General features: G+C 39.0%; 1 protein-coding gene across 4 annotated transcripts in view; it reads right to left on the reverse strand.

The window, feature by feature from the left end:
- KIAA1217 (KIAA1217 ortholog) overlaps nt 1–20740 on the reverse strand; it is a 371859-nt gene that overhangs the window by 256370 nt on the left and 94749 nt on the right. The window contains exon 1 of one of the 4 annotated variants that reach the window (XM_061351592.1): nt 1614–1632. The exons of the other annotated variants lie outside the window; for them this stretch is intronic. The gene's annotated coding sequence lies outside the window, so the exon portion shown is untranslated. Of the gene's footprint in view, nt 1–1613; nt 1633–20740 lie in introns of those variants that run through there. 4 annotated transcript variants of the gene reach the window in all.

The following is a 20740-nucleotide window of genomic DNA, read 5'->3' on the forward strand; positions in this document are numbered from 1 at the left end:
ATTCAAGTTTAAGGACCCCTTTGCTAATCTGGGCCATGCAAATAGTTCTTGTTCCTCCCTTCATGACAAATATAAATAAGGTTGTGTGCAGACATACTATGGAAAGCTCAGATTAGGGACAATCACTATGAAGGAGCATCAAAGTTTTATCAGTGGTTCTGTATCAGGAGAATTGCTCCCATATAGCAGCATCCATCCACACTGTAATAGACGTAGTGTTTCATCAACATTTCCCTTCTCCAACCTCCCTTTTGATTTCTCTCCCTTCCATCTTTCTGTCCTTTACCACAAGAACTAAAGTACCCTGAATTTTTCTGAATAACTTGAACCTGTTATTCTCTACTACTTCTTCCTCCTATCCAACTCTGCTTTGCACGATGCATTCCCACTTCCCTTAGCAAGCCCAGGCTTTCCTCTCCACCTGCAGTAGCTGCTGTTCAGCATGGCAGTGAAGAAAATGCCTGTCCCCACGTGTGTAGTCTGTCCCTGTTTTAATTTTTAGAGAGGAATTACATAAAAACAGGGGAGTTAGCTAAAAGAAAACCTAGGAGAGAGATTAAAAGATTAAAATAATTGCATGTGCCAGGACACTCTATGAAGATACCATACAAGAAAGGCACAGCTATAAGCAGAGCATAAGAGTAAGAAAAAGCAAACCCAAACCCGAACAAAAGCAGTCTAATAAGTCTTCCCAGTCCTCCATTTCCAAAAGATATTATGAGGAAAAGAGCAAAAAAGCTATCAAACATGAAAAATATTCTAAAAACATACCACATCCGAAAAGGAAAACAGAACTCATGAGCAGGAAAGGAAAAGATTATATGAGTCTCAGCAGACAAATACAGGGAGTAAGTAAAGCAAAGTCATTATACTTAATGGACATTTTTAAAAGACACAAAGTATTATGAAACAAATGAGGAAACAATAGAAAGCTTCACTCTATAATAAAGTGATGCCAAGTATCAAAAGCCATTGCATCAAAACAACCAAAGCAAACAGAAAAATCCCAAGCTATTTAGATTTTTAAAAGAGCCATTAACAAAAATAATTTGCAGTCTGTTCCACAAGCAACAAAACAATATTAAGATACAAAGAATGCGAACTAAAAAATGACGCATTAAACAAAGGAGCAAACATTGAAAGCAAGCATTTAGTAACCTCTCCTAATCAGGCTTTAAGAGCTCTGGTATTTTGTGAAATGTTTGAAATACGCACTGACCTACTTAGGATGTTCACAACCAATTTAAAAGAAAAAAAATCCTGAAGTCTAGGAGCTGCTCAGTAAAGCCAGTGATTCCCTCTTCATTTAGTGCTGTGATAACTTTGAAAAGTACTGCTTTCCCTGCAAACGCTATCTTACTGACACACTACTAATAATGATTTGGGTTCCAAATTAATCTTAAATATCCTTCTTCTGCCAAAATTTAATCACCTTCAAGCCACAGAGTGCTGCGCTGCTAAAAGCTTACATCAGCATCAGGCAGTTCAGGGCACGAGTCATTCTGCCCTGGCACCTCTCCCTGGGGACACCCAGCAAATGGGAGCAGCCACTGGTGCTTGGGAAGCGTCAGCAGAGCAAAGTGGTACCCAAAATCTGAAGGCTGTCCACATACCTCCAAAGGTTAGGCCATCCTGGCCTAAGTTATCAGCTAGGCGAGCAGCCAACCCACGAATTCAAGGTGCGGGCTCCATGATCATGAGCAAGCTTGCACTTCATGCTGTCCTTTTGTGCCCCTCCCTGTGACGCTGTTCTGTCCCCTCAAGCAGCTGCTCACAGGGTAGCAAGGAGTCAGTCAGACCTGGTGCTCCGGCCCCCTGCAGACCAGTGTAATGCAAGGATTGTGGCACCAGCAGACAACTCACAAAAGCAGCAAAGTCAATTTTGAGCTCTACTGATTTCTATATTTTGCCTTTAGGTCAGGTCTGCATCTCTAAAAATAAGTTCCTAACCTCTATCAGCTGAAGATTTAACAGCAGCACCAAAAAGAGCCACCACTGAATGTGTGTTACCTAAACTGATGGAAATGAGCTCAAAACCTTTCCAGTAATGTCAAAGAGAAAGTTTAGAGGACAACTGAAGGAAGAAATAGCCTGGCATTCTGCAGGGCAGAAACTCACTGGGGATTCTGAAATTAGTCAGGCAGTACACACCATCTTCTGCAGTTAAAAATTAAGACTAGCATCTTCAAAACTAAGATACTGAAAGAAGCAGTTATCAGAGTAAATATTTGGTTCTACAAAAAAGAAATACTATTTTGATACCAAGGAAAATTACTACAGCTGTAACAAGAAAGTAAACACTCCTGCTGTCTTCCTGGGTAGATGATGCTGAAGCAGTGGATTAAAACATACAAAAAGTTATCTACTATGTGGGTTGTGTTGGGTTTTTTTTCTGGGAAAATACACCCACAGGGATTCATCTCTGTGTCTTCAGCAGAAGAGGACAGAAGCTGGTTTCACTGAGCTGGGTGCCTACAGATGCCTGCAATCAAAATACAGGAGAAGATCAACCCCCCCAAAATACCAGTATGACACAGAAGTGACAGATGGAAACACATTATGCCACTAGGTTGTTATATAGGATGAGAATCCAACATTTTGATTATCCATGCTGAAAAAAACACCCCAGAACACCGCAACAAACAAACCAGAAGTGGTCTGGCCTAATTTGAGGACCATTTCTCTTCTGACTCACTACACAGCATGCATTTGTCTGAAGCACTGACAAGTGTCCTCAGGACAAAGCCTGAAGCAACTAAGGCCAGAGCAGAAGCAGGTTCTGGCAGCCAAACCATCTCATCCAAAATGTGCGCAAACCTCTATTTATCCTCTCCAAGCAGATTTTAAGCAGCAACTTTTAAATGATGGACTTCTTTTACTGCAACGAACCCCATTAAAACCTGAGATACAGGTTTCATCCACACAACTATGTAATGCTTACCCAGGTGTCACCATACGCAATAGCACAAAGACTGCTGTACCACCAGCAGCATGACAACGCAATATTTTCTACTCTTCCATTTAATGTTGCTTTATGCTGGGGAATGACCAAAGATAGCAAAATCCTAAATAGGCATAAAATTTTTTTTGATCACAAGCTCTAGAAGGTGGGACTGTCATTCCCTGCTTGTCTGCACAGGTTGTACCCAGCTCCCAGGTTAATGCCATTATGCACCAGGGTCCAGTACAATGTAGACTCATGCAGTACGGTTTGGCTTATGCTCAGTACTTGAAAAATGAAGAAGAGAAATGCCCAAGTCAGCTGTCCCCCATTTCCCAGGGGGCCTCTTGTGGCCTTTTTAGAGCTGCACATGGCCTTGTGCTGAAGCAGAACTGGGAAAAGCTCCTGCAAAGGGGGCGGCAGCAGGCTGCAGCCCCAGGGAGTTCCTATAAGGGACAATTGAGTAAAACCACCCGATCAAGTCAAGGACACTTTTATTGTAACGTCATTAAAATCCCTGGGCTATGGTATGGGCTGCTTCTGTATATGGGCACAGAATGCAGTAAAGAGGAACATTAATTAATTATTTGAAACGTGAGTGATTGTGCTGCCAGACACTGCAGGCTTTAAAGTTTACCTACAACAATCCTGTAACTCCCAAGAGCAAGCTTTACGCAGGCACTTCCTCTCTTAAGCCTGAAATCAGCTTCAGAAACTACTTTAGGGTTAATAACAATGTAAGGTTTTTGTATGGCAGTGAAGTTCCAGTCAAGACTGGGGTGTTTTTTTTATTGGACATGCTTTGAATACTGAAGATAGACCGTTTGCTCCAAAGATGTTTTCCTTTGTACTAGACTGTAAATTATGGGGAAAAGAACAGGAGCAAGGGACTGTCAGGATCTTACTGTGAGTCAGGAGCAGTACCAAAATCAGATCTTGCATCTTTTACCCCCTGACCAAAGCTTGATTTATTAAAACCACCATATTAATGAATACCTTATAGCTGCAAATACTTCTGCCCATATTCAGACAGTTTTCATTTAATATGACTTTCAATGGTTGAATAGGTAAGATGTCATATTGGGCATAAAAATAATAAAACTATGTGTAATGTTTTTCAGCTGCTATAAAAATAAACTTCCCTGACTCTACCTAATGTTCCTACAATCTTTCCCCCTCTCAAAATCCACATAGCAAAATAAGAATAAATTTGTGCAATACCAAGTTTGATCTTGTGAGACACTGAGCTTTAGCGTGTAAGATAAAACCCCGCATTTTAAGTTGATCATGGAAATGAAAGCACTAGGTGAGCAAAAAAAACTGCAGCTTTTTCACTTACAGACAGATATTTACCTTTCCTAATTTTAAGCAAACCTTATTTGAATAGACTTAAGCAAAGTATCAATAAAATAAAGTAACTACCTTATGACCAAGTGACGTACAAAATGAAATATACTCTTTTGTACATAAGTAAATTTAGCTCTGCTTTGTAGGTAAGCAATGTTGACCTTGATGGCAAGTAATAATAGCAAGAAGGAAACGTTTTGGATAAATGTTGCACAACAACCAGCTAGAACTGGACTAGTGGCGGGCAGCTTGACAACAGGACTTTCCAATCCTGAAGTTCAGCCAAAGAACAAAGTGATGAAGAAGATGATGAAGAAACGACCACCAGCGGTCCCAAAGACCATTAGCATGTTGTTGTACTCGTGTGAAAATAGGCGTAAACCTATGTAAAGGTGTTCTGGGAAATGTTATGAATATGTACGTCATTTACTGGAAATATAATGAATATGTACGTTAAACAACAATATAATCACAGCCTGATTGATGCTGGGACGAGACATGTTAGGAGGAGATATCCCCTGTCTCTCCCAGCACTACAACAAAGAATACGTGCTTGCAAACTTAAACTGTGTTGGCAAGTTCTTGACGAGTTCTTTGAATCTGTGGTTTTGAGCCTCTAAACAAAGAAGATAAAAATCTCTATGTGGAAATATTGTGATATGTTTAATTGAATTCAAACTTGTTTCTCTTTCACTTACACGGACAACACGGCTTATTCCGGCAGCTGTGCCCTGCCTTCCATTGCATGAATGAAATTTTGAATTTAGTGCAGATGATGGGGCAAGGGAGAATCCCTGGGAAAAAGATGGGAACAAATGACTGATGCCAGAATAATCTTGCCTGCAGTGCATTTCATGCCCACTGAGGCCAGGGTAGAGGGCTGTGCTGAGGGGTGAGAACTGTTCTGGCAGCCCATGCACAGCGCAGGAGCCCAGCCTCAAGCACCAGAGACCAGGGCAGCCCAAACCTAGGTCTGCTGCCAACCCACCAAGTCAGCTCAGGCACTTTAAATTACAGGGTTTGTCCTCTGGAAAAGGAGAGCATAGCCATAGGAGAGTATAGCATTTGCACTTGATAGCAAACACCTATCAAAGCAATCAGGGGTTTGGCTTATTTTATAATTAGCAGCTCTTTGAAGCCTTTCTGAGATCTGGAATGTGAAAAATAAGCCTAGTGGCCTGAACACCACAACTGAAGTTGCCAAAACCATATGAGTAGATATATACCTTGTGCTATTTATCACACTGGCTGCCACGCACATATACATTTATAAAATACACTTTATACACACACACACACAGAGACCATGTCAAAAGCAACTCAGTCCTCAAATAACTTATTTACAGCCATGTCAAACTGAATTACCCAACTAACATAATGTTTAAAAAATGTAAATGCATGTCTTCCACATTAGGAGGGGTATTTTGAAACAACAGTTCTGTCTCAGTCATTCTTCTCTACAGTCAATCAGCAAACATTTGTATGTGTTACAGGAATATTCAGTAATGCAAAATTAAGTATTTTTCTTGTTGAGTTGGATGAAAAATATAAAGCACTAAAAAAGGCCAAATGATACACAATAACTGCTGAGTTTTGACATCAGGCAGGAAATATAAATAAGGAAAGATGGCATAATTGTTATTTCACAGCTGCCAATAATTCGTAGACATTAACAGTTCGAAATAGAACAACATTTGGTGGAAACTCATTTTATGGGGTCTGTAGTGACCCATAAAAATTCTTATTTTTACCATATTGCAGAGTTTCAAATCCTGCTTTCCAAGGAAAACTTCACAACTCTCAGCAGAAGCCATATTGCCTTCTAGTATTTCTGTCAGAATATTTATTAACCATGATAACACTCATAATACACCAAAGCCTACTACTTTTAACTTCCAGTGCATTTAGTTTGTCTTTCTCCAATGATTCTGTTTTTCTAGTTTTACTTATTTTTTTCTGTCCCAACACCATAACGTGCTTACTTTTCATAAATGTTAAATCCAATGCTCATGTACGTTTATTATGAATGACATCCTAGACATTTGTTTGCCTGCTTGCTGGTCTTTTTTTAAGTGGACACTTTACAGACAAGTAAACATGACATACAGATTCAGCAAGTTTTCCAGTCACTTTCACTCTTTATTTTAAATCATATCCCAGTTTTTGTACCAGGTTCCTATTTTCTGAAATGTGTTGAATTAGATACCACAATTGCAAGTGGCCCATAAAATTACAGAGATAACAGTGAATACCTTTGCAGCTAGTAGTAATTCTTTCGTTGGGAGACTGAATGAAGAAATGAATTCACATTAAGCTTTCAAGAAAGAAGAGAGATTGGTATTGCAACATCCAGATTCTGCCTCAGCATGAAGGAACCAGTCAGAAACAAGTCTGATAGAAGGGAAAACAAAACCCAGGTGCAGAGGCAGGGATAAGAATATATTTTTTGAAGAGCTGTGTTTACTCATTGACCAGCTCCAGGGGGACAGACTAGAGAGGATATAAGCATCACAATGCAAATTTCTCCCACTATTCTAATAATTGTAATTTTTAAAAAATTTCTTTAACAAATAATTCCTAATTTCATTTTAAGCCACAGGCAGGAAAGAACCACTAAAACAAGCACTTTTAATATTGCTGCTGACAGCAGCTGTGTCCTAGAAGAATTTCGCACCTTTAGCTCTCCAGACAAGTTTACATTTTCTTTTGACTTACCGAGGTCATCTTAACACCATTCAGTTTTGTAGGCACTTGATCTTGTCATCAAGGAAAGGTGTATCACAAAGTGAACACTGTGTGGACCCTTCAGCTGTGCTGCTGTTCTGCCCTGCAACACACTACACCTAATAATCCAGGCAATTTCCCTTCAACCCTATGGTACTTGTCCAGCAGCACCCAAGTATTGGAACTGCAAAAATAGCAGTATACTAACATAAATGTCACATTACTCAATTTCTTTTTTAAAAGCCAAAGCTGAGATAGGAATCACAGAGACCCTGTCAGTGTATTTTTTACAAAATATGCACAATATTTATATTACAGTCTCACTGATTTCTGAATCATTTATTCTGTAAATCTGAATAAGCACAGTTTCTGGACACAAAGGTTAAACGTAATGACTGTGTTTTCCTGACAAATACTAAAATTGATACACCACAATAACATTCTTTAAAGAGTAACATCACCACTGAAATTTGTAGAGCAATACACAGCTGTACAGCATTTAGGAGCTTATTTGTATCTTTTCCAGGCTAACGTGCAAGTTTAATGTTACTGGAATTGCACTACATTTCTTTGATTTAAAATTCATAAAACAAAAACAAAACAAAATAAGGCTCAAAACTAAAAAATACTTTTTACCAGCATTTCTGTTATTAGTCTATAGTATTTGCAAGATGGAAATTGATCCTTTTTCAGCTATCTATCATAGAGCCAGCTACAGCACTGGTATTCAACCATAGTACTAAGAAAGACAGAGGGACTGAATCTGCCAGCAATATCAATGCCACCCTTCATTTCACAATGTAAAAATAGAAACACCAAGCAATAATTAGAATTCACCAACATGAATACATATACGTGGTGCTGGAAGGAACCTGAAAATTGTTTCCCTAGGAAGTTCCATTTCCCAAACCAAAGACTAGAACAATTGGCTTGCTTAAAATAAAATCAGTCTCTCACCAGTTACTGTGAAGCAGCATTGCCAGATATTGGGAAATTGGCTCATTTATGGGTTCACGCAAAAGGATTCAAGAGAGTGAGCTACTTGGACCTGCCCCTAAGCATGAAGCTGTGCATTTCCTAAGCCCCTGCAGCATCCAACTTTTGCTACGTTAATTCAGATGAGAAGAATTGCTTCACTCTTTGTTAAGCCACTGTCACAGTTCTCAGAAATGCCCCCTTGGTGGTACAATGGTTGTACGTGCTCTACAACACAGTGCCCAAGTGAGGGGGAGCTCTTTTAAACCAGTAAGCTAGTATGTATGCTCCTGCACAGCAATGCTACACCCCCAAATGAATACACTGTGTCCTAACAAAAAACAAAACTAAACAAAACCAAACAAATTGCAGTAGCAGGATTTTTTGCTCTTCATATTGCCTGTTTTGAGAATTTCTCCATGGTAACTTGCTCTTCCTCTCTCGGTCAATATGATACATCATGTTTCAATTCACCAGATGTTTCCTCTTATTCTTTTCTCTAAGATTCATTATTTATTCTACATTAATGTGTACTGCATTGCATCTGCCATCTGTTAACCTAGGCATATAAAATATCAAAATCCTTTTATACTTATCTGCAACATCCCTCAGCACTTACTGCTTCTTCTACCTCATCTGCCTTTTAGGGATAAAGCCTAGAACTGCTGCCCAGGCTGGGGAGGCCCTATCCATGCAAGCAGTCAGATATGCTCACACCAGCCTCAAGGACATCTTGTCATTACTGAGTTCCAAACCTGCCCACTAAGGACAGCATTACTTTCATGCTTACCTTCATTATTTCTGAGCCAAAATGAAATGGAGAAGCACAGCTGTGAGAAACACTCATATATGTCAGAACTGCCAATACAATAGGAATACAAATGGCATTAATGTCAAGATAGATAGCATACCTGAACGTTTCTAGCTTATTTTAAAAACCTCTCACGTTGTGGCTTGTCTGGATTCTAAGTTTCATGATAAAGGAATGGATTCGTACTCTGATAATTATTAAACGTAAAATACAGAAGCATTCCTGGCAGCAGAGAATGGCACAGAACTACTCTTCCACTGATTTCTGAGTACCCTAATCACTTAAGCCCTAAAGCACTTCATTGAGAGGAGGTGGGTTGAAATTCTGTCAGGAAAAGAAAAGCATTTCACCAAAATATAACTTCCAGTGCAAGCACTTTAATCACTGCATTCATGAAGTGATAGTTAAGATGTTTCATCTTTCTGGACTTTTGGGGTGGTGGGAAAGGGTAACAGTGGGCTGGTTGGCAATACTCATGACATCTCCATGTCATGTTTGTCCCAAGTGTCAGCTAGGAAGATAACCACACTGATGGTGGGCTTCCAGAAACCTGACACTCACCTTCCAACTCATCAGCTTTATTAATGAGCTTGCCCTGCAGCTCTTCAGCTTGTAAGGTCTAACTCTGAATGTAGGAGATCATCAAAGGCTGAACAGCAGCCTCTCATTAGGAAAGAGAGCGTCACAACTACCTGCTACTTCTTCCCAGACCTGCAGAGGGTCTCTGGTCTTCGTGTGGCACTGAACATTAACACACTCCATAGTTTCATGAAGTCAAACATAATGAGAAAGAGGTTACCGCCTCCTGCTACTATAATTAGAGCCACTTAATACTTCTCCCAAGAAGATCCAGCACTGGGGAACAGCCAGTGAGTTCACTGGCTGAGGAAAAACATGCAATGCAGAGAAAGCCAGCAAGTTTCCTGCTACCATGGTGGCATCACCAGGACCACCAATGGGACAGAAACTGCAGTCTTCAAGTAGACCTGGGAGGTCTGGTCACTCACAGCCCCTCAGGAATATGACCACATATCACTTGGTAACCGAGTGAGAAACTCCAGAGAAGAGTTTCTCCACAGCAATCCCACACAGTAGAATCCCCACTGATTCTGGTAAAACAATAGGGTTGAGCTTGCTGCATTTTGGTGAGTGAAAACAAAATCTGTGCATTATGTCAAAGGATAAGATCTCAAAGCAAATTTGAAATGTTACCCTGCTACTTTTCATGAGACTCTCTGTTATATACATGATTAATCAGAACATAGATTCACAACACAAAAACCAGGGAAAAGAAATGACACTAAATACATCTTAGTATAGCAGGAAGAGTATTGACACTGAAGACCAGAACTGACATAAGTGGTGAAATATATCTATTCTTTGGAGACATAAGGTTTATCTCCTAAGCAATCAGGCTTAAGTCTGCATAAAGACATGTAACAGACAGATATAACAATCTGTAGAAGTTTCTATCATCAACCACATTTGTCTTTTTCCAAACAGAACCTGTGAAAAAGTCTATCTATCAACCTTCCAGAATAATCTATTAACCAATGAGATGAAGACAAGCACTGATATTTCTTCTTGCCCTGTTCACTGAATGGTCCACTTCAATTGAAGACACCTTGGATAAAATAGAAGTTTGAAGTTTATCACTGAAATTAAACTACATTTCAACTATTGGCCAAAAAGAACGAATGGTTAAATTAATACTTCATTTCAAGCCATGCTATAAACCTCTTCACATTATCAGAAAATGAGCATACTGTAGAAAAAGCCTCTTTTCACTAAGTAATATTATATGCAATTTTCTAAAAATTGAGTCTCTAGAGAAGTTAAGCTTTTCCTCCCTATTTCTCCACTAAATGAAAATTAAGCCTGCAATTTTACCTAGGTATCTGAATTTGTTTAGCTGCAATTTTGTACCTTTCTGGTAAAAATAATCGTAAAAAAAGTAAAAAAATACAGACACAATGTGTTTGTCCCAAGAGAGAAGCCACCCAATTGTCCCCAGGTGCCAGCCACATGCCCCTGTGCTGTCCTCTCCCGCGTAGCTGCGGGGAGAGGGGCTGCACATGGTTAGTATTGAGGTTCAAAGTAACTTTGAAGGGAGGAAAAAAAGGACTGGAGCAGGATTGCCTCTCTCAACATCTAAGAGTGTTTGTTTAGAGCTGTCTAGTCTGAAACAAAACAACACTTTATCAAAGATGCATAACCAGTTTTAACATACTTACCAACCCAATGTTTTACCTCAGCAGACATCTTTCTGGCATATAACCTTTGAGCCTCTCAGTCTCTCCAAATGCAACCCTCCTGCACAATTACATTTACAGACACATGAGATTTATGTTGGGGGTGCAATACCTGAGTAGAAAAATAAACATGTACAGACTACTTCTGAAAAACTTCAGATAGAAGCAACTATAGATAGAAGCTCTTTCCAACCTGGAAAGCAAAGCCAGAGGCAGGAATAGGTTCTCCTTCTACCTTCTACTTTTTCTCAGCACAAAAAGGGAGACAATTGCAAAGGTTGAAAGTCTAGGTCCCTAAAATGAGGAAGGGCCCCTCAGTTACAGTGCAAATGTTGAGGGAATCTACCATTAGAGTGTAACCTTTCAAATGGGGCAGTCAGGAGAAGAGTACTGCAGCAACATCAGTAACCATGGAGCAGTAATGGTTGAACACTGTTATGAGATAACCCCTTATTATTTACAAAACCAATTCTCTTCTGCCTGGAAAGCAGCAGTTGCTTTCTTTTGCTTTAGAAGAAGCAGAATATTAGATAAGCTAAAACTATGTTAATGTGGTAGCGGTACGTTCATGGTTTAATTGCTATGCTAAGAAACATAAAAGATGGTTGCTAAAGCAGCTTTATCTCTGCTGTGGTCTTGTATAATTTTACACCTCTGCTTTCCCTCTTGTGTGTAACCTGATGGAGGATAGGTTAGGTCGAGCTACTGTTTGTACTACTGGATGCATGCAGGGCCGTAAAACAGGCACACAGAGAACCCGAAACAAATTTGCCATGGGACATGACTTTAATATTTCTTGATTTGTTATGATTTTAACTGTGTAACCTCGAAGTTGCATGAGTGCAATTTCCTGCATTAAAATATGCAGTCATTTAACACAACACATCTTCTTGTAAATGTCATCACTTTTGTCATTCCTCAGGCAACCCATCCCTCTCAACCTTCAAGCATCAACATCTAACAATGAGCATTGGTTTTGACTTGTTCCTTGTTTTGCTTTGTTCCATGTTCAGATTCATCATTACACAAGCATTTAGCCCCAGGACACCATCTCAGCCCCATATCCATTTAGTTATGGTCTACAAGAACCTGTAAAGCCTTGCCTAGCATACAAGGGAACGTAGCAATTGTCCTATGTAAGTTCAAGGGAGGAAAAGAGAATTCTCTCATTTCTTTCATTTCTTCAGTCGTGATCTACAACTTGCATCAAACATCTAAAATGAGCTAAGACAAGAGTCATTATAAAAAAGTCATACATTTAAAAGGGTTGTATCATATTTACGATCATAGATTATTACTATAATTGCATATGATAAAAAAAAAGAATTTCTAATACCTGTTTCTTAACATGTTAGACAACACCAACAGTAACACCTGGGCATCACAAAATTGCACTTACAAATGTGCTTGAGATTTTTCAGAAGGTGAAGCTTATAAATAAAGCTCTTTTTTCCTTTCATCGTCTCATTTTGTTCACCTTTTGGAAACTTATATTTCTCATATTGAGTAGAACAGACCCACTGAAATACACATGAATGCAGACTGAGGCCATAACACATGATGTTTATGAGGGGGGTTTTTTTTAGTGTTTATACATAATTTGAGAGCAGGGCGGGGAAGGAATGAAAGAGCAGGGAATAACCTAGCCACAACACACCTGAGCTTGGAAGAGCACTGGGTAAAGATGTTGTAATTTTGTCACCAATGCTTTCAGTGGAAGATATCATCACATTGACAATCTTCTAGCATCATAAAACTGCCCTTTAAATTATCATGGTTTAACAGGAGAACTAGGGAATTATGTACAAGATGGGGTAGCAAGGACAGAGTTGCCACTTTTCACAGGTCCACAGGAGTTTCATATATTTTCTCATCTCTTTGCTGTCTGTCAGTTCACAGGACATTGTCATGACCTGCTAAGGAAAAGCACAGCAGTCCGAGAGATATATCTCAGTTCATCACATACGCATTGCCACAAAAGGCACAGCATGTTATGCAAAACCATTAACAGTAGCTCTTGTCCAGTTAGATTGAGTCCAGAAGTTACTTCAGAGTGAGTTCAAGTTTACAGTACAGTATGTATATGTATATATATATACATACATGTCAGTTTACATGGTGCCTTTTTCACAGCACACTTCATAGTGCAGTAATATCTATTTCTTGTTGGAAAAATCACTGGATTTGAAAGCAGTGACATACAAACAGGCCACGAGTATTTTTACAAGAAAATGACATCTTTCCAAAACCATTGCCTTTTGGTGTAAATCACATTTTTGGAAGGAGAACAGGGATATTGCAAGATCTCTCTCAAATGAGATTTAATGGGATGGCGTCATCTATCATGGAGAACACAGAAAAGCACAATGGGGCAAAGACAGACCTTTGGAAGCAACATTAAATAGTTTAGCCAGCTGATTTATAAATACTGAAACAATCTAATAATCATTTTCCATGTACACTTCATACACGCTTTGCCCCACATAATTGCAGCCTTCATGTTCCCAGTCCTCTCCGCTCACCTGCTACAGAAATGCTTCATCAAGAAAAAACCCTGCAGCTTATTTTCTCCCATCTCTTGGGTCAAACCACTGCCATCTTCAAACACTTTGACTTGCCTCATTATCCTCATCAAGATAAAGTTGCTACTTCTCAGAGATGGAGGCGCAAGTGGGAAATCAAGACAAGCATGCCTGCCCCATCTCCCAGCCCTGTGAGCTGGCTGCCTCTGCACTCTCACCTTAGTGGCCAGCTTGGTCCCACCCTGGGCCACGACTAACGCAGTTAAGACACGTGACATGGCTGGGTGCCCCTGAGAGTTGAGGGAAGATGCTGCTGGAGTGACGAACGATAGCTTTGGTTTTTGCAGCAGAAGCTCTGGAGACCACCTCAAAGTAAATCAGAGGCACCAACTGGATCTAGACTGGCTGGTTTTCCTCCAAGTTTTGTAACTTGTTTAGCTTGTCTTCTCCACATGCAATCATTAATTATTTATTATATATAGACTGTCAAATATGGGGCCTTTGTGGATTAAAAAAGGGGTTTGTAGTGCTGACTGACTTACATTCCCACGAATAAAGTTTCTCTTCCTTTCAAGTTGGTTGTTGTTGGAAAAAATATCCACAAAGTGTACTGTGCTTGGGGAAATAAATTGAACTGATTCTCTATTCCAATACAGCTGGCAATCTTTCTGAGGTTGTTTTTACACGGGTGTTTTATTAAATTTTCAATTTAGTTCAAAAGTGGACGCCATTATTTGCTGAGGAATTCCCTTCATAATTTGAATTCAAATAATCTAATAGAGCTGAAGAATAAATAATGGTGGCTACAATTTAAGGCACCTAAAGAAAAAAGTATAAGCAGTACCAGCAAATCAGGATGTTAGTAAACAACCAAGAGAGTGGACCTTGAGCAGCCCCAGAAAGCTGCCCATGCTATTGCTGTGCTGCTCGGACAGGAACTGTCTCTCCATCCACAGACACAGTGCTCTGATACTGCCAGGGCATCTTTTGTAGCCTGTCAACACAGCTAGCAGTTCCTGGCCTGTGAAGTTAAAAATATACTTGTCCTGAAAAAAATGACTTAATTCTTTGGCTTTTTGAAATGCAGAAGCGGGAGGTTTGCTCTTAATGAGCAATCTTCAGTACCAGGAGAGTTTGTCCAAAGAGTGAGTCACTATATGCTACTTTTGAAAGCATTCAGAATATTAACTTAATAACATTTTTTTACTGAACTCTGGGATAAGGTTTGTGGATTTTTTTTTTTTTGTCATTTTCTGGTTTCCTAATGTTTTATATTTTGAAATACTAGAATATTTGTTAAACTTAATTCATTTGTACCCTGTTCTACTACTAATCAACCCTATCTACATCATATTGTTCACACCTAATACAAAAATGTACATCCTAAGAGTGATCTGATCATCAGGATCCACTATCTCAACTCATACATTTTCAATTTAGGTGACTCTTTGGGCACAACATCCAAGTATCATTCCAAAATCTGATGTCTTGGGCTATTACATTTACTAATACGTATAATTCAGTATGTTATAAATGTTTCACAATTGAAAAAGTGATTTTACAGCAAGTAATGTTAACCTCAACTGAAAAATTGTTTTTTATTTGAGTGAATCACAAGATAAGTAACTTTGAATGGTTGTACTACACTCACCATTAGCTGTTGAACAAGCATGGAGGCATACACACTTCATTTGTTTCTCTCTTTGATGTTGGTTTTAATGTCTGTGGGCATCAGTGCAGGAAAATGAAAAGCATTCACAAAGCAGGAACAGCCACTCTCTGCTGCCGCTTCTCTTCTTGACTTCTTCTAATTTAAAAAAAATGTGCTAACTCTCCTCACTCCTTCACTTGTCATGACCTGGGCAAGGAAGTCCTGGTAAGACTGCCCTCATATGATAACAACATAGTTAATAATGGGAAATGCAATTAATTTTCCTGGGTACTGTCCACATACACTGCTGAGAACAAGAGACAAAACAGGCTGTGTACAATTCAAGTGATGTCCGTTCATCAGAGCTGGTATTCACTCAACAGAAAAACGCTTTCCCCATCCTGCCATTTTCCCCTTTAGCTTCTTTCCCACACATACATATGATAACATGCTCAAGGCCAAGAAAAAAAGATACAACCAACCCCTTCCTTCATAGACATCAAGAGAAGCTAGGAGTGTCAGCTCTGAAATGTCTCCAAGATGTGCTTCACTTGACTATCCCCTGCATTTAGAAAGAATAAAAAATCCTATTTAAGAAAACTCTATAGATAGCACCAGTTGAAGCACTTGGTTATTTCAGCTTTCAATGAGAAGAGGTGTGAGTGATGACCAGTAACTTGATGATGAGAGGGGAAGTCACAAAGTCACCACATACTAAGAGCTCTCCTGGGAACCTGGAGGTAGAAGAAAGACAATGTGCCAAGGAAATAAAATACAGAGGTGAAATTTTAAACCTACTTAAGTTGTAGGACAGATATTATTCACTCATTATCCAAAACTACCTAATCTTCTAGGCACTAAAACTCAATAGGTGACTCCCTACTTACGTTTCTAGGAGAATTTCCCTGTGCATTAACCTTAATTACCCACACATATGCTTATGGAAGATAGGCATCTGCTGATCAGCTGTGCTCCAAGACATGCAGACTCCAGTAAACAGCTTAAGTCATTTAAAAACACTGAAAAAATGAGATGTGGCCAAGACTGCAGTAGTGGCAGCAATGATAGAAGCATATGTAAGCATTTTACACTTTCAATCATTTGATAAGCATTTTTAAAAACAAGAACTGTCTTGGAAACAGGGACCAGATGGGTAAACACTTCAATCCCTACCTTGGAGCCTGGTTCTACCTTCACTTCCTCCATGACTGTTGGAGCTCATGGCTGCAGAGTAAATCCAACTCAACTTAAAGAGCAGACAATGCTTACAACTTCACCCTCCCTTGGCTGAGATGCTTGCACAAGACATGGCAGGCAGGCATCTGTGTAAGTTAAACTGTATGGATCACTCCCCTGAGGTATCTGTGCTCCTTATACAGCTGACATATCAAGGTGAACACCTAAGGCAAGAAGGCAAGATTGCCCCCTTCATGTCTCCAGAGATGAAGGTCTCCCACACCTGCCCAGGGAATGCAAGTCGTTATGCTTGGCTGGATAGGAGTGGATAACCCTACTGGAAGGGCATCTAAAATTTTGGTGAGGCAATTGCTAGATAAGACACCTAAATAAGAGACTAGATACTATCCCACAGGATGCCCACGCATCCCTAGGAGAACCAAGTCAAAACAGTTGTGCATCACACATATCTTGTAGCTAGTTTAACATCCTGGAACAGATGTTAGAGTTATTTATCCCTGCTCATACAAAATAAATGTGTGCTATATCATAACTGTCTCGTAGGGAAATAAATTTATGTTAATATATATTATTAAATGTAGAATAAAGCTGAGGGTTTCTGAAATACCTTAGACACAAACACTGACTGCTTTCATTCTTTTCTAGGCCACTGAGAATATTAATTAAGGATCCCAGAAACACAAAGCATTGATTTTTTTTTTCCTGCAGACTTTGGACTGAGTTTTCAAAGCAAAATTATACAATTAGTTAATTCAACCAAGATTTTTTCGTTCCTACTGAAAATGAGATATAAAACTACAAAATGCTGTGAAAAGAAGAAAGTAAAACTGTTTAGTTTTTTACCCTCCCTCCCTCCATCCCACCAGAAAAAATAAAACAAATAACTTAGTTTTACTAGTGGACATAATTACAAGAGGACTAATGAGGCAATGTAGACATATCAAAATAACAGCTCATGCCTTCATACCTGAATTTCAATTTTTGTGTTGAATGTGTAATTTATAGATGTCAATCTTAAAATCCAACAAACAAAATGCCTCCACCTAAATAAGGCAAAAAACCCAAGAAAACGCTTTCCAAAATACTAATCTTTCACTTTGTGTCCATATGCCTAAGTCTGTAACTAAGTCATTTTTAATCACTACCTGAATTAGCTCATCACATACCTAATTTACACATAGTACGGAAAGTGGCTTATTAACAACACTTTTCACATGGCAGCCAGCCACAAACCCTTCATCATATGTAACTCAGCTGCTAACTAATACTTTTCTTAAATAAGGAGCTAAGATGAAACTCTAAAGCATCAAAACAACTTACAAAATTATTAGCTATTATGAAAGTTAATTTATTATCAGTAAATAGTGGGTTGTTTGGTTGTTTTTTAAAATCCCACCATTCAACTCAGTATGTAGAAGGCATTCCCACCTGCTTCTTCAGGTGGAAGTCCAGATCTGCTCCTTCATTTTCTGGGAAAACCACAATTACATAGTGCCTGTTAGGCCAACATTTAGCTTCAAAGAAGGATGTGATTGATTCTAATGCTGGACATTATTGCACCTGGCTTCTCCATACCTAATGAAGATGCCTAAGGTCACTTTACAGCAAGGGAGGAAACTCAGCATGTGAAGAACAGAATGTGCAGACACCAGCATGTTCACTGGGGACAAGTTTAAGCTTGCAGATCGGAAACAAGAGGAGAAAGGAGGAGCTTACACCAGCCTTTTCTCTTGTGCATGCCTGCTATTTCATCTGTGACAATACCCTTCCACAACTGGTGGAGGCAGGTTCAAATATCCTCTGTCAGGTCCAGCCTGAACCCACAGCCCAAACCAACCAGACCAAGGCTTCACCAGCACTCTGTGAGAAATGCTGACAAGGTCTCTTTATGAACTAGTTACACTCTGCACCAAATAATTAAATACTTCCTGAGAGATGGAGAGAGAAGAGTGATGCTGCAAACCTAGCAGTTTCCAACAGCTACCCCAGAAGAGAGGTCTGGCTTTCAATTTCTGCTAACATTTGTTTTATAAAACACCTTTGAAAACCCTCATCCCACAGATTTGTAAGTGAACAGTCCTGCTAAATTTGCATAAATTGGGAATGTGAATGAAGACTGAAGGACAATAAAAAAATATCAAGGAAGCATTTCTACCATGCAATGGTATGCATTAAGTTATTTGCCAACAACTTTATCGGCAGCATATTGAGAGCAAATCATAGGGAAAGACAGATGATGTTTTGTCCTAAGTACAGATAAACCCAGGCTTTTGCTAAAAAAAAAAAAGAAAAGAAAAAGAAAAAGAAGTTGCTATAAAATAAAATGAGTTATAGCTTCATCGCCTGTTTAATCTCCTTTCTCTGCTGGTGGACTTTCTATATCCCTAATGCAAGTGAGGAATCACTGCAGGTCCACTGTGCCTCAGGAACTGCACTGATGAAACATGAGCTCACTACAGGACACTAATATATTTTACTCATTTTTTATTTATTTTATACTGCAATCTTTTATGCCTCATTACATTTCTTTACAAACGTTTTCCAAATATGAAGATTAATAAATTACAAATATTTGTATCCTTATGTTAAATACATTCTTAAACACCACAAAGAAGAGCCCAAGAACCCTAGCACTGGAAAACGCAGACAGAATCAGTTACAATAATTAAAGTACAACCTCAGCAGCAATGGAAAATACCATTAATGCACTTCAGTGAGCTGCAGCTCTATGTTATATGTTAAAAGACAGACAAACATACAGGACCAATCTTCAAAAGATGTTAAATGGCTCAGCTCCATTGTATGTCACCTGTCAGACTCAGAGGCTGGCCTAGGCAATTTTACTCATAAAAATTAAAATATGTAAAATATTTGTACAGATGCAAGGTGTAATTTTATCCAGTAAATGGCATTTATCTCCTAGTGTTCTCAATAAAAATGAGGTGGGTGTTTGTGTGTGTGTATGTGTGTGTGTGTGTTACAATCCAAAGTTAAAAGGGTAAAAAAATCCTCCTTTCTTCTAACAGCAGAGTGAATCCTGCTTGTTGACACAGATAATGTTGGGGTCTCTTCCAAGGAACCAGCCCTGTTTTTGCAACTCTGCTCTCCTGAGATGCTCAGCATCAAGCAGCTTCATCACAGAACATCAGGGATAAAAATTCCCTAAGAATCATTGACAAAATTCTCACCAGCCCCAGGGATTCATGATGAGAATTTAACTCAATTCAAAGAGGTCTTAAGAACTCAGATTTGGAGAGGTTTCAACCACGTGGTCTCTGATGCACCAAATTATTCGATGCTTTTAGCTTAAATATGCTTTTACTTCACATAGGTGAACACTTCATATGACTTCAACTTCTGTTACATGATTTTCGCCTGCTGGCAAGCTAGCTCTGGATAAGACATGATCAATTGTGAAATGTTATTTTTGCATTGTATAAAATAACTTCACACTACTTTCTGAGAAAAAGTAACGGAATAGTTGCTAGTTCTTGTAATTCACAGAAATAAGTAACATTTGGTATACAAGATGAGCACTAAACTCTAGATGTCTAACTTTGAAAGAAAAACATATCCAAGATCCTGATCCAGTGAGCTGTTTAAAATTGTCTTAGCTTTAAAGAAAAGTGGTGGAAGAGAATAAAATTTATGTTCTCAAACACTTGTTAAACTGGGCTTACATGATAAAATTTACTATCTTTATTATCAGAACTGTTAGGGCCATCAGTAGCAGCAGAACTGAGATCTCAGATTACCACCTTCAGCTAATTGTGCCAAAATAGACAACTGTTGATCCGTTTAGAGTATTTCAGAATTGCATCTAATAAAGCTGTGCTATTGCTAGGGAACACAGCATAAAGATGTATGGGAATCATGAAACCTCATGCCATCTTTTTACATCCATTATCCAAAGCCATTTTTCCCTTTCCTCGAAATTAGATAAGCAGCAGCCTATGTGGAAAGGGCTGTTGGCACAGACTACAAGAAGTTGCGCATGACTGATGCATATGATTGAACTGATGCTGCTATTCCCCCTCTCATCCCTCCCTTGTTTAAGGGACTTTTTTTCTGAAACTGTTTTGCAAAACCAAGTCAGCAAGTTGTAAGCGTGAATAGCTGGTACCTATATTCCAATTGATTCATTAATAGCATGAACTAAGTATCAACCCAGTCATGAAGTACTTTCTGAAACTTTAGAGCACTTCAAGAGTAGACTAGAGAAAAACCATTAATCTTTACAGAATATGTCTCCACACACTGTGTTCTTCTACAGTTGCAGCAGGAATTTTAACTGAATTCTGCTGTTGTAGTGGTATTAAT

Source organism: Neopsephotus bourkii, unplaced genomic scaffold, assembly GCF_033783945.1.
Source record: "Neopsephotus bourkii isolate Nb327-2 ecotype Australia unplaced genomic scaffold, CSIRO-AGI_Nbou_v1 NB_53, whole genome shotgun sequence".
NCBI lineage: Eukaryota > Metazoa > Chordata > Aves > Psittaciformes > Psittacidae > Neopsephotus > Neopsephotus bourkii.